This window comes from Rutidosis leptorrhynchoides, chromosome 5, assembly GCF_046630445.1.
Source record: "Rutidosis leptorrhynchoides isolate AG116_Rl617_1_P2 chromosome 5, CSIRO_AGI_Rlap_v1, whole genome shotgun sequence".
In the NCBI taxonomy this organism is placed as follows: domain Eukaryota; kingdom Viridiplantae; phylum Streptophyta; class Magnoliopsida; order Asterales; family Asteraceae; genus Rutidosis; species Rutidosis leptorrhynchoides.
Genome location: NC_092337.1, coordinates 113,184,786 through 113,196,922, shown reverse-complemented (window position 1 = coordinate 113,196,922; position 12,137 = coordinate 113,184,786).

Sequence of the window (12,137 nt, the reverse complement as noted above, 5' to 3'; positions counted from 1 at the left end):
AGATAACCTACTGTATATAACAAAGGTTTCTTGATCTTAGATGATTACTTGGAATGGATTAGAAAGCTTGGAAGTAAATTAGTAAACTTGAAGGGATTTTTGAAGTGTTCTTGAAGTGTTCTTCCTATGATGATTATAGCTTGATTCTTGAAGTGATTTTTGATGAAGATGATGATTAACTACTGGAAAAATACGTTCATAATAGTGTGTGTGTGTTGAGAGAGAATTAGAAAGAGAATTGGAAGTGAAATGGAGTGAATGATGAGTGGTAATTGGTGAGTGGTGAGTGGGGTTAAAAGGAGTTCTAGTTAGTTGACTAGCTCATGGTAGAAGTTAAAATTGATTAGTCATACATGACATAATCAAGAGTGGAATCCCATGCTAGTTCCTATTGGTATATACTCATAGTAAGTACGTTTTGAAGCTGTGTATAATACGGGTAAGAATACGACTAGAATTCTTGATGAAAGAAAAGAATGGAAAAGTAACTGTAACCATTTTTGTTAAGTATGAGTGTTTTGATATATGTCTTGAAGTCTTCCAAAAGTATTTTAATACATCTAAATACACTACATGTATATACATTTTAACTGAGTCGTTAAGTCATCGTTAGTCGTTACATGTAAGTGTTGTTTTGAAACCTTTAAGTTAACGATCTCAATTAATGTTGTTAACCCATTGTTTATTATATCTAATGAGATGTTAAATTATTATATTATCATGATATTATGATATATTAATATATCTTAATATGATATATATACATTTAAATGTCATTACAACGATAATCGTTACATATATGTCTCGTTTCGAAATCCTTAAGTTAGTAGTCTTGTTTATATGTATATAACTCATTGTTAATATAATTATGGAGATACTTACTTATCATAATCTCATGTTAACCATATGTATATCCATATATATATCGTCATGTCATTTTTACAAGTTTTAACGTTCGTGAATCGCCGGTCAACTTGGGTGGTCAATTGTCTATATGAAACATATTTCAATTAATCAAGTCTTAACAAGTTTGATTGCTTAACATGTTGGAAACATTTAATCATGTAAATATCAATCTCAATTAATATATATAAACATGGAAAAGTTCAGGTCACTACAGCATTTTCATACTCTTGTGAAGCTATAAACCTTTGCATTTCTGTCATTTCATTTCCCCCTCCCACATTACCTGGCTGTTGATTTCTTTCAACCTGTGGATGTCTTCCATTATATTGTACTGCGGCATTATTTTGCCTCTTCAAAACCTTAGCACCATGATATACATTTAAACCAATTGTATCGTGGGGTTCTGGTTCTTCGATTAATAATCCCCCCGACTTATATCCACATCGAGATACTCAGCAATTAATGTAATAAATATACCACCTCCTATTATATTGTGCGGTCTCATCCCCCTAACCATAGACGATAAATAATAACCCACACAATAAGGTATACTTACAGCGCTTTGTGGGTCTCGAATACACATGTGGTAAAATAAATCTTGCTCATTTACCTTTTCCTTATTTTTACCTCGCTGTGTAATCGAGTTCGCTAGAAACCTGTGAATTACTCTTAACTCAGCTCTATCTATATCCGCATAAGAGTAATTTCCCCCTTTAAATCGGTGATGGCTAGTCATTTGACTCCATACACCATGCGTATCAAAATTTTCATCAATCTTCCTACCATTTAATATCAACCCTTGACAATCAGCAGATGCTAGCTCCTCAGGCGTATATATACGTAAGGCCTGAGCCATGTCTAGTAGAGACATGTGGCGCATCGAACCTCCTAACAAAAATCTAATAAAAGTTCGATCGGTTAAAGTAGCTACCCGATCATTTATTTCTATACTACACAATAATTCTTCACACCATACTTTATATACAGGTCTACGCATGTTGAATAATCGTACCCAATCGTTAAAAGTAGAATTACCATACCTCTGTGTAAGTAATTCTCTAATCCGTTCGCCCAATCCTACGGCTTCTAACGGTTCCCATTCTATTACCCTAGGTACTTCAACAGCTTTAGAACGAAGAGTGTGCAAGCTCCTTTGGTATTTTGGATAATCTATCCAACGTCTGTCTAATCTCAAGTTTAGGTGCAAATCTTCCACGTGCATATCTGAAAATGTCATAACTGGATGAGGTATATCTTGTTTGTAATAGTTATCAACATCCTGTTGTTCCGCATTCTCAGGAGGAGCAATGCGAGCTTGGGATGAAGATTCACCCCTTTCAGTCTGCAAAACACATCAAACACAATTTTTGTGCATCCAAATATGCATTAGTGTCAGCAAAATCATCAATCAAAATAATTAAAATAACATGTTCAATTTATATCAAACTTATGCTCATTTTCATATTTTTATCAAATCTACACTTTTTCAAATAAGCATATACGAAAATGTTTGCCAAGTTCATAAGCATTCAACTCAAATAACATGTCAAAATAATCATTATTAGCAATTAAACTAGTTTCAAATAGCATTATCTCTCAAAAATCAAGTTCATGAATTTTAGACTTGAAAAAGTCCACTTTAATTCTCAAAAATCATGTTTAGGCTCAAAGTTTGGATCTTTTAACTACCTAAACATGTTACATTACTTAATTTAGCAATAATTCATGACAAAAATCGGCCATAACCTGTTTATATCAAAAAGCCCCAAATTGCTCAAGAACACAAACCCTAGATTACTCAAAATTTGAAGTTTAAGGCTTTTAATCATGTTAAATAGCATCAATCTAGGTTATACAAGCATAATATATAAGCAATTTAAGCATAATTACACTAAAAAGCATCAAAATCGAATTGGGTATAAAATTGCTCAAGAACACTAAATATTCGGATTAAAGGGTGTTTTGATGTAGAAATTTACCGTTTTTCTTGAGTAATTCCTTGATAGCATTCTTCTCAACATGATTTTGTGAAAGATTTGATGAAAAACGGCCAAAAAATACGAATTTGAGAGTGTTTTTGTGTGTGTTTTTCGCTATTTTTGGAATGTTTGTGTGTTGGGGACTGTGTGATCGATCCCTTTTATTTTTTTCTGGATTTTAAACGCTCCGCGAGTCGCGGTGGTGTTTCCCTTCAAACTTCGCGAGTCGCGGTATATATATATATATATATATATATATATATATATATATATATATATATATATATATATATATATATATATATATATATATATATATATTTATATATATATATATATTTATATATTTATAAAAATCTTATACTAATTAAAAAAATTATTTAATTGATTTTAAAATTTCGTTTCCCTTGTTATTTAGGATGAGGTCGTTTCGGAACGATGTCCTAGTCCGTCCCTCGACAAAATTTTAAAATTTGTCAATTTAAAGCGCGGTTTTAAAAGCAAATATTTTTTTGGGTTTTTTAATGTTTTTGGCATACTTTAATTAAATAAGATTAAAAATAATGATAATAAAAGTTCTCGTCCCTCCCTCGGGTAAAGCAATTTTGGTTCAACGACCTAGTCTTCAACTTACGACGAATTTTTAAAAATCATATTTTTAACTTAGCAAAATAAAGTAAATTTTTGTTTTTAAATTCACACCAAACTTAAATTTAAAATGCATAAAATTAAAAATTCATATTTTAAAAATTCACACCAAACTTAAATTATATTTTTGTTTTTATACATACAAACTTATATTAAAAATATTAATTTTCTAAATATTTACAATTTTAAATATATTGATTTAAAAAGTTTACAATATTATTTTAATATTAATTTATTAATTTTTTTAAAAATAAAATTAAAAATCTTTTTGGTTTTTATCCCACTTTAATCAATCAAATATTATCAAAAATATACGCCCCTCTTTTCGGTAAAGTAATTTTGGTTCCATGACCTAATTTAACTCATGGCGAATTTTTGAAATATTTTAAGTTGATTGATTAAAGATATTTATACCTTAAGAATAAACGTTAAATTTCGCAGTGATGTAATAAATTTTTGTATGATATCAATAATTTCGGTCGCAAGACCTAATTTTATTGAATACCAATTTAATACTTTATAGCGAACAAATTAGCGTTTATTATCAAAAGGTTAAAAATAAAAATAAAAATAAAAACTGTACAAACTTACCTGTGAAATAGTATTCTTAGTGATATGCTCTAGCCCACTCATAAGATAGTCGGACTAATTGATTTTCCATGGCTACATAGGCGTAACCTCGAGCATTCAATGTTTTTTCTTCTAAACATATGAACGGTCCATCTCTGCATAAAGTAACAAATTCGGTGTTTGAATAGGTTTGATTATTTGAACATTTACCTTCGTGTGACCATTTTCCGCATTTGTGACATCTTTCAAGGTGCTGTGCTCTTGTTTTCGCTGCGGATTTTGATTTTCCTTTACCAAATTGTAACTTATTATCTTCGCATCTGGATTCTTTTCTTACTCCGTCCAATTTTTCTCTGATTACTGATACCAGTTCACTCAGAAGTGTGTCATTATTACGTTTAGTAATCAAAGCGTGTAGCATTAGACCATGGTTTAGTTCACATGAAGTCTTCATTTCGTAAAAACCTAAAAAAAATAAAAATTCAGAATGGGGGGAGAAGACTAGTTCTTTAGGGTCTGCTAGGGAAAGACCATTCGGGTTCCATTTTCGAGAACTACACGAAAACAGAAAATCTAACTCTAACATAAATACATATTATCCTTTAAAAGACTTGATTCTCCCCACACTTAGTTAGCTGTGGTGTTGAAATTGTGATTAACTTCGTTGTCAACTTCCATCGGACTATCTATGTAATGTTTAACTCTGTGACCATTAACTTTAAATTCAATCCCATTTGAATTTATTAATTCTATCGTTCCGTATGGGAAAACTCTTTTGACTATGAATGGTCCAGACCATCTTGATTTCAATTTTCTAGGAAATAGCTTAAATCGTGAATTGAAAAGAAGAACTCTGTCTCCTTCTTTAAATTCTTTTGAACTTCTGATTCTTTTATCATGCCATTTCTTCGTTCTTTCTTTATAGATTAACGAATTTTCGTATGCTTCATGTCTTAATTCTTCTAATTCGTTTACTTGACTTAACCGTAGACGTCCAGTTTCATGTAAATCAAGATTACATGTCTTCAAAGCCCAAAATGCTTTGTGTTCAATTTCTACTGGAAGATGACATGCTTTTCCATAAACGAGTCTAAAAAGTGTGGTTCCAATTGGAGTTTTGTAGGCTGTTCTAAAAGCCCAGAGTGCATCCTCCAATTTTATGGACCATTCCTTCGAATTTGATCCTACGGTTTTCTCTAGAAAACGTTTTAAAGCTCGGTTGGTATTTTCAACTTGTCCACTTGTTTGTGGATGATATGCGGTGGAGATTTTATGAGTTACTCCATATCTTTTTAGAACTTTCTCAAGTTGATTATTACAGAAATGAGTTCCCCGATCACTTATTAAAGCTTTCGGTGTTCCAAACCTTGCAAAAAGACATTTTAAAAAGTTGACTACAACTCGTGCATCGTTAGTTGGGAGAGCTTGTGCTTCCGCCCATTTAGATACATAATCAATGGCAACGAGTATGTAGAGATTATTATGAGATTTTGGAAATGGACCCATAAAGTCAATACCCCAAATGTCAAATACTTCACATACTTGAATGACATTTTGTGGCATTTCATCACGTTGACTTATTTTTTTGGCCCTTTGACAAGCATCACAGGATTTGCAAAGAAGGTGTGCGTCTTTGTAAATTGTAGGCCAATAGAATCCAGCATCATAAACTTTTCTTGCTGTTAGTTGAGGCCCATAATGCCCTCCTGTTGGTCCTGTATGACAATGGTTTAAGATTTGATTGGCTTCATCTTCGAATACACATCGGCGTATTATTCCATCTGGACAACTTTTAAACAAATGTGGATCTTCCCAGAAATAGTGTTTTATATCACTAAAGAATTTCTTTCGTTTTTGGAACGACAATCCTTTCTCAAGGAATCCACATACTAAGTAGTTTGCATAGTCTGTAAACCATGGAATTTCATTATAATCTATCTTCAATAGATATTCATCAGGAAAGTTGTCTTGTATGGCCGATTCATTTAGAACTTCTAATTCGGGATTTTCAAGACGAGAAAGATGATCAGCGACGAGATTTTCTGCTCCTCTTTTATCTCGGATTTCAATATCAAACTCTTGTAAGAGTAAGATCTAACGGATTAATCTTGGTTTAGCATCTTGTTTCAAAAATAGGTATCTAAGAGTAGAATGGTCGGTATAGACCACCGTTTTAGCTAGAACGAGATATGAACGAAATTTGTCAAAAGCAAAGACAATAGCAAGGAGTTCTTTTTCAGTAGTTGTATAATTTGTTTGTGCTCCTTGTAACGTCTTACTAGCGTAATAAATAGGTTGAAATCGTTTTTCAATCCTTTGTCCTAAAACGGCTGCCATTGCAAAATCACTTGCATCGCACATTAGTTCAAACGGTAGATTCCAATTTGGAGTTATCATGATTGGCGCATTAGTGAGTTTTTCTTTAAGAATATTAAAAGATTTGATACATTCATCTGAAAAGATGAATGGAGCATCCTTTTCTAGGAGTTTATTCATAGGAGTGGTAATTTTAGAAAAATCTTTTATGAAATGTCGGTAAAAACCGGCATGCCCTAGAAAACTCCTAACTCCTCTAACATTGGTGGGATGTGGAAGTTTAGCAATTACATCTACTTTAGCTCTATCCACTTCAATTCCTTCCTTTGAAATTTTATATCCAAGAACGATGCCTTCTTTAACCATGAAATGGCATTTCTCCCAATTAAGAACTAGATTTGATTGTTCGCATCTAATCAGCATTCGTTCAAGATTAACTAAACATGATTCAAATGTATCACCGAAGACTGAAAAGTCATCCATGAAAACTTCCATGCATTCTTCTATCATGTCGTGAAAAATCGCCATCATGCACCTTTGAAAGGTTGCAGGGGCGTTGCAAAGTCCAAATGGCATGCGTTTGTAAGCAAAAGTACCATAAGGGCATGTGAATGTGGTTTTCTCTTGGCCTTCGGGTGCTATTGGAATTTGAAAATATCCGGAAAAACCATCAAGAAAACAATAGTAACTATTTCCGGCTAATCTTTCCAACATTTGATCAATGAAAGGTGAGGGAAAGTGATCTTTTCTGGTGGCGTCATTTAATTTTCTATAATCAATACAAACTCGCCATCCTGTTACAGTCCTAGTAGGAATAAGTTCATTTTTTTCATTTGTAATGACAGTCATGCCACCCTTCTTAGGCACGCATTGAACTGGGCTTACCCATGGACTATCAGAGATTGGATAAATTAAACCTGCATCTAACAGTTTAATTATTTCTTTCTTAACAACATCTTGCATATTAGGATTTAGTCTTCGTTGGCGTTGCACATACGTTTTATGACTTTCTTCCATAAGGATTTTATGTGTGCAATACGAAGGACTTATTCCTTTAATATCATGAATCTTCCATGCAATGGCTGGTTTATGAGCTTTCAACACAGAAATGAGTTGAGATTTTTCATTTTCAGTAAGAGAAGACGATATTATTAAAGGTAATTTAGATTCACCATGTAAATAAGCGTATTCCAAATGGTTTGGAAGTGGCTTTAACTCTAATGTCGGAGGTTCTTCTATCGATGATTTATATCGATATCTGTCTTCTTCTTTTAGCATTTGAATTTCTTCTGTTGTTGGTTCATATCCATTAGCCATAAATGTAGCTAACATTTTAGTTTCATCAATTGGTTCAGTTCCTTCTCCTAAAGAACATTCTCCTGTTCCTTGTAATTCTGGAAATTCTTCTAACAATTCTGCATGTGATTCTATAGTTTGAATATAATAACATGTATCATCTGCAGATTGCGGTTGTTGCATTGCTCTATCAACTGAAAAGGTAATACTCTCGTCCTCTATACTTAGGGTCAGTTTCGTACCGAACACATCTATCATTGCTTTAGCCGTGTTTAAGAATGGTCTTCCTAATATGAGAGGAACTTGAGAATCTTCTTCCATGTCCAGAACAACAAAATCTACTGGAAATACTAAAGTACCAACTTTAACTAGCATGTTCTCCATTATCCCTCTAGGATATTTTATTGATCGATCGGCTAGTTGTATACTTATTCTTGTTGGTTTCAATTCTCCAAGGTCTAGTTTAGTGTATAGTGAATACGGCATTAAATTTATACTAGCACCTAAGTCTGCCAATGCTTCTATTGAACTAAAACTACCCAGAAAACATGGAATTGTGAAACTTCCTGGATATGATAGTTTTTCTGGTATCTTATTCAACAGCACTGCTGAACAATTAGCATTCATAGTAACGGCCGAGAGTTCTTCCATTTTATTTCTATTTGTGATTAGATCTTTCAGAAATTTAGCATATCTAGGTATTCCTGAAATCACATCAATAAAAGGAAGATTTACATTTATCTGTTTAAACATATCCAAAAATTTGGATTGCTCGGCTTCAAGTCTCTCTTTTTTCATTTTACTCGGGTAAGGAAATGGTGGTTGGTATGGTTTAACATAAGGTTTAGCCTTAAGTGTGTTATCTTCATTAACCTTTTCAACTACCGGTTCTTTTTCCTTATCTTGTTCAGGTTGTGGTTCTTGTGGAGTAGGAATATCTTCATTAGGAATTACAGGTATTTCAGGTGGTTTAAGTGTAATACCACTTCTTGTGGTAATAGCTTTAGCTGTTTTATTCCGAAGGTTAGCATTTGTATCACTAGGTAGACTTTCCGGTTTTCTTTCACCTATTAACCTTGCTAGGTTACTTACTTCTTGTTTCATATTTTGAATAGAAGCTTGTTGATTTCTAAATGCTTGAGCATTTTGTTCATTAGTTTGTTTCTGAGATGTGAAAAACTGTGTTTGAGTTTCAACTAGCTTCGTCATCATATCTTCTAAATTTGGCTTTTTATCATCAGTTTGTGGTGGTTTGTTTTGAAAATTAGGTCTTTGCTGATTGTAAGTATTATTGGATACTTGTTGATTGCTAGGACCTTGTTGGTTGTTGTATGGAATATTTCGGTTATAATTCTGGTTTTGATTGTAAATTGGTCTTGGCGGTTGATAATTATTCTGATAATTATTTCCAGGCCTTTGGTTTATGTATGAACTATTCTCTCTTTGTTCCATTGTTAGTTCAATACTGAGACAATCTTTTGTTAAATGTGGTCCTCCACACTGCTCACAACTAATTCGTATTGAGTGTATATCCTTAGTCATCTTTTCCATTCGTCTCTCGACAGCATCTATCTTTGCGGAAATGGAATCTAAGTCATGGCTAGAATCGGCTCTAGCTGCTTTAGATGATCTAACGATATCTTTTTCTTGGTGCCACTCATGTGAGTGGGAAGCAGTGTTATCAATAATTTTATAAGCATCAGTTTCGGTTTTCTTCATAATAGAACCACCACCTGCTATATCGATGTCTTTCCTTGTAGTGATGTCGCATCCTTGGTAGAATATTTGTACTATTTGACAGGTGTCTAAACCATGTTGCGGACATCCTCTTAATAACTTTCCAAATCTAGTCCACGCCTCATATAGAGTTTCATTCGGTTTCTGTGTGAACGTAACAATTTCTCCTTGAAGTCTTACGGCTTTAGATGCCGGAAAGAATTGTTTAAGAAATTTTTCAACTAAAACGTTCCATGTATCAATCGCCCCTTCAGGTAATGATTCCAACCAATCTTTGGCTTCTCTCTTTAAAGTCCAGGGAAATAACATGAGATATATCTGTTCATCCTCAACTTCTCGGATTTTAAATAGTGTGCAGATCCTATTAAAGGTACGAAGATGTTCATTTGGATCTTCCTTCGGAGCACCACTAAATTGGCATTGATTAGTCACCATGTGTAGAATTTGTCCTTTGATTTCATAATCTGGCGCATTAATGTCAGGATGAGTAATTGCGTGACCTTGGCCAGTGCGTTTAGCTCGCATTCGGTCTTCCATACTTAAAGGTTCCAGATTCTCCATGATTGAATTTGTTGAATCTGAATCACTAGAGGATTCTGATTTAATGGTTCGTTCCTCAACAATCTCTGTTTGAATGATTGGTGGTTCCGTAGGAAAAATTAATGGTTCAGGATCTATGAATCGTCCCTGAATATTCTCCAGATTCTCAATTGTGAGATCGAGTTCAAAAAATGGATTATCGGAAATTTGAATTGGAGTACTTGGTCGACTGTATGACGATTCTAAAGAAAAATCAACGGCGACAATATTAGTTAGATGTCTTGATCGAGTTACAGGTGGTGAACGTACAAAAGGTGGTGAACGTCTTGCTTGGTGCATTCACTGAATATCCTATTAGTTTTTAAAAGGAAAGAAAAATTATATAAGTTATCCAATTAATAGACTTTTCTGATTTTGTCCACGTTTCGAATAGCCAAAAGATGCAGCAGAGGGGCAGGATTCGTTTGGTCTCAATATAATTGAGTACTGTTTGGCTCCAATAACCCGGTCCACGTACAAATCCAACTATTACTACGAACCAGAAAATTTTGATGTCTATCAATTTAACCACTTAAAATAAATTTTCGTAATTTAAAGAAATTTAGATAAGAAATAGAGAAAATTCTAAGTCCTAAAAACTAGAATGGCGAGAAATGAGAAAGAAAAAGAGCACGTCGAAAAAGGTCGAAAAAGAAAAGGGTTGAAAAATAAAAGGCGTCAAAAAATAAGAAAGAAAAAGAGTGACTATAAAACTTTAAAACACTTGACTAACCCAACCTTATTATTATTACTAACTTAAAATTAAAATTGCAAATTGAGATTACTAATTGGAGTGATAATTGATACATAGGTAAAAGGCGTCAAAAAATAAAAATAAGAAAGTAGCGCGTCGAACGGCGTCGCAAAATTCTAAAGTACCTAAATCTTAGTCTAAGGAATAAGCACTTAAGGGATTTTACGGCAAGACCTAAAAATCTAGAAATAAAAATAAGCTACGGCAAAAACTAAATTTAACACTAACTACGAACAATAAAAATACAAATATTACGATTAAATAATTAAAACGAAACAAATATAAAAAGAAGCTAAAAATGATAAGATTACAATTTTTATAGAAATATTATTTTTATATTTATTTTATAAAAGCCTTAATTTTTATATATATTAAAACAAATTATAATTAATTATACTAATTAAATTATAACTTAAACTAATTAATATTAATTAAAAACTTAAACTAAATTATAATAATAATAAAACTAATTAGGGTTTAAATAATAATAATAATTAATTACTCCGTATTAAATGCGAAATTAGGTTTCTGGTTTGGCCTGCCAGAGCGGCTCCGCGAGTCGCGGTTGGCTCGGTTCAATATCTCCGCAAGTCGCGGAGATTGCAGGTTCAAAAGAGACAGGTCAAGTTTCGACAGGTTCAACGTAATTATTTTTATTTTTATTTTATTTTTCTGTTTTTAATTTAATTAATATATTTATATAAATTTAATAAAACTTATATTTTAAAAACTAAAATAAAAATAAAGATACTTATAATTTTATAAATAAAAATCTTAAAAATAAATTTATAAATATTTTTTTTTCGGTTTTTGATTTTTTATATAAATTTTTTTTATATTTAAAAAGTATATATTTTACAAAAACTAATTAAAACTTAATAAGAAATTTTTTTTATGTGGCGTTTCGCTTCGGCGTTCCCCGGCAGCGGCGCCAAAAATACTTGATGTTATGCGAGATGTATATGAAATAGCTTATATTTTACTAGGAAAAACTATTAAATACGATACAATTTTGCACAAGATATTTATTTATTTATAGAATGGGAGTTGTAATCACTTGCATCCATAAATTTGCTTGAAAACAAAGGGACCAATGAGAACGCGACATGTGGCACGAAAATCACATGTGATTGGAAAAAAAAAATTCGAAAATTTTTTTTTTTAATTTGTTTTTCGAAAATTTTTTTTTTCAAATTTTTTTTCCGAAAATTTTTTTTTCTTTTAAAAATCATATGTGATTATGCATGTCAATCACATGTGATTGTAAACCCAATCACATGTGATTATGCATGGCAAATCCAATCACATGTGATTGTACAATTCAATCACATGTGATTGTGTGATTGTGCAGG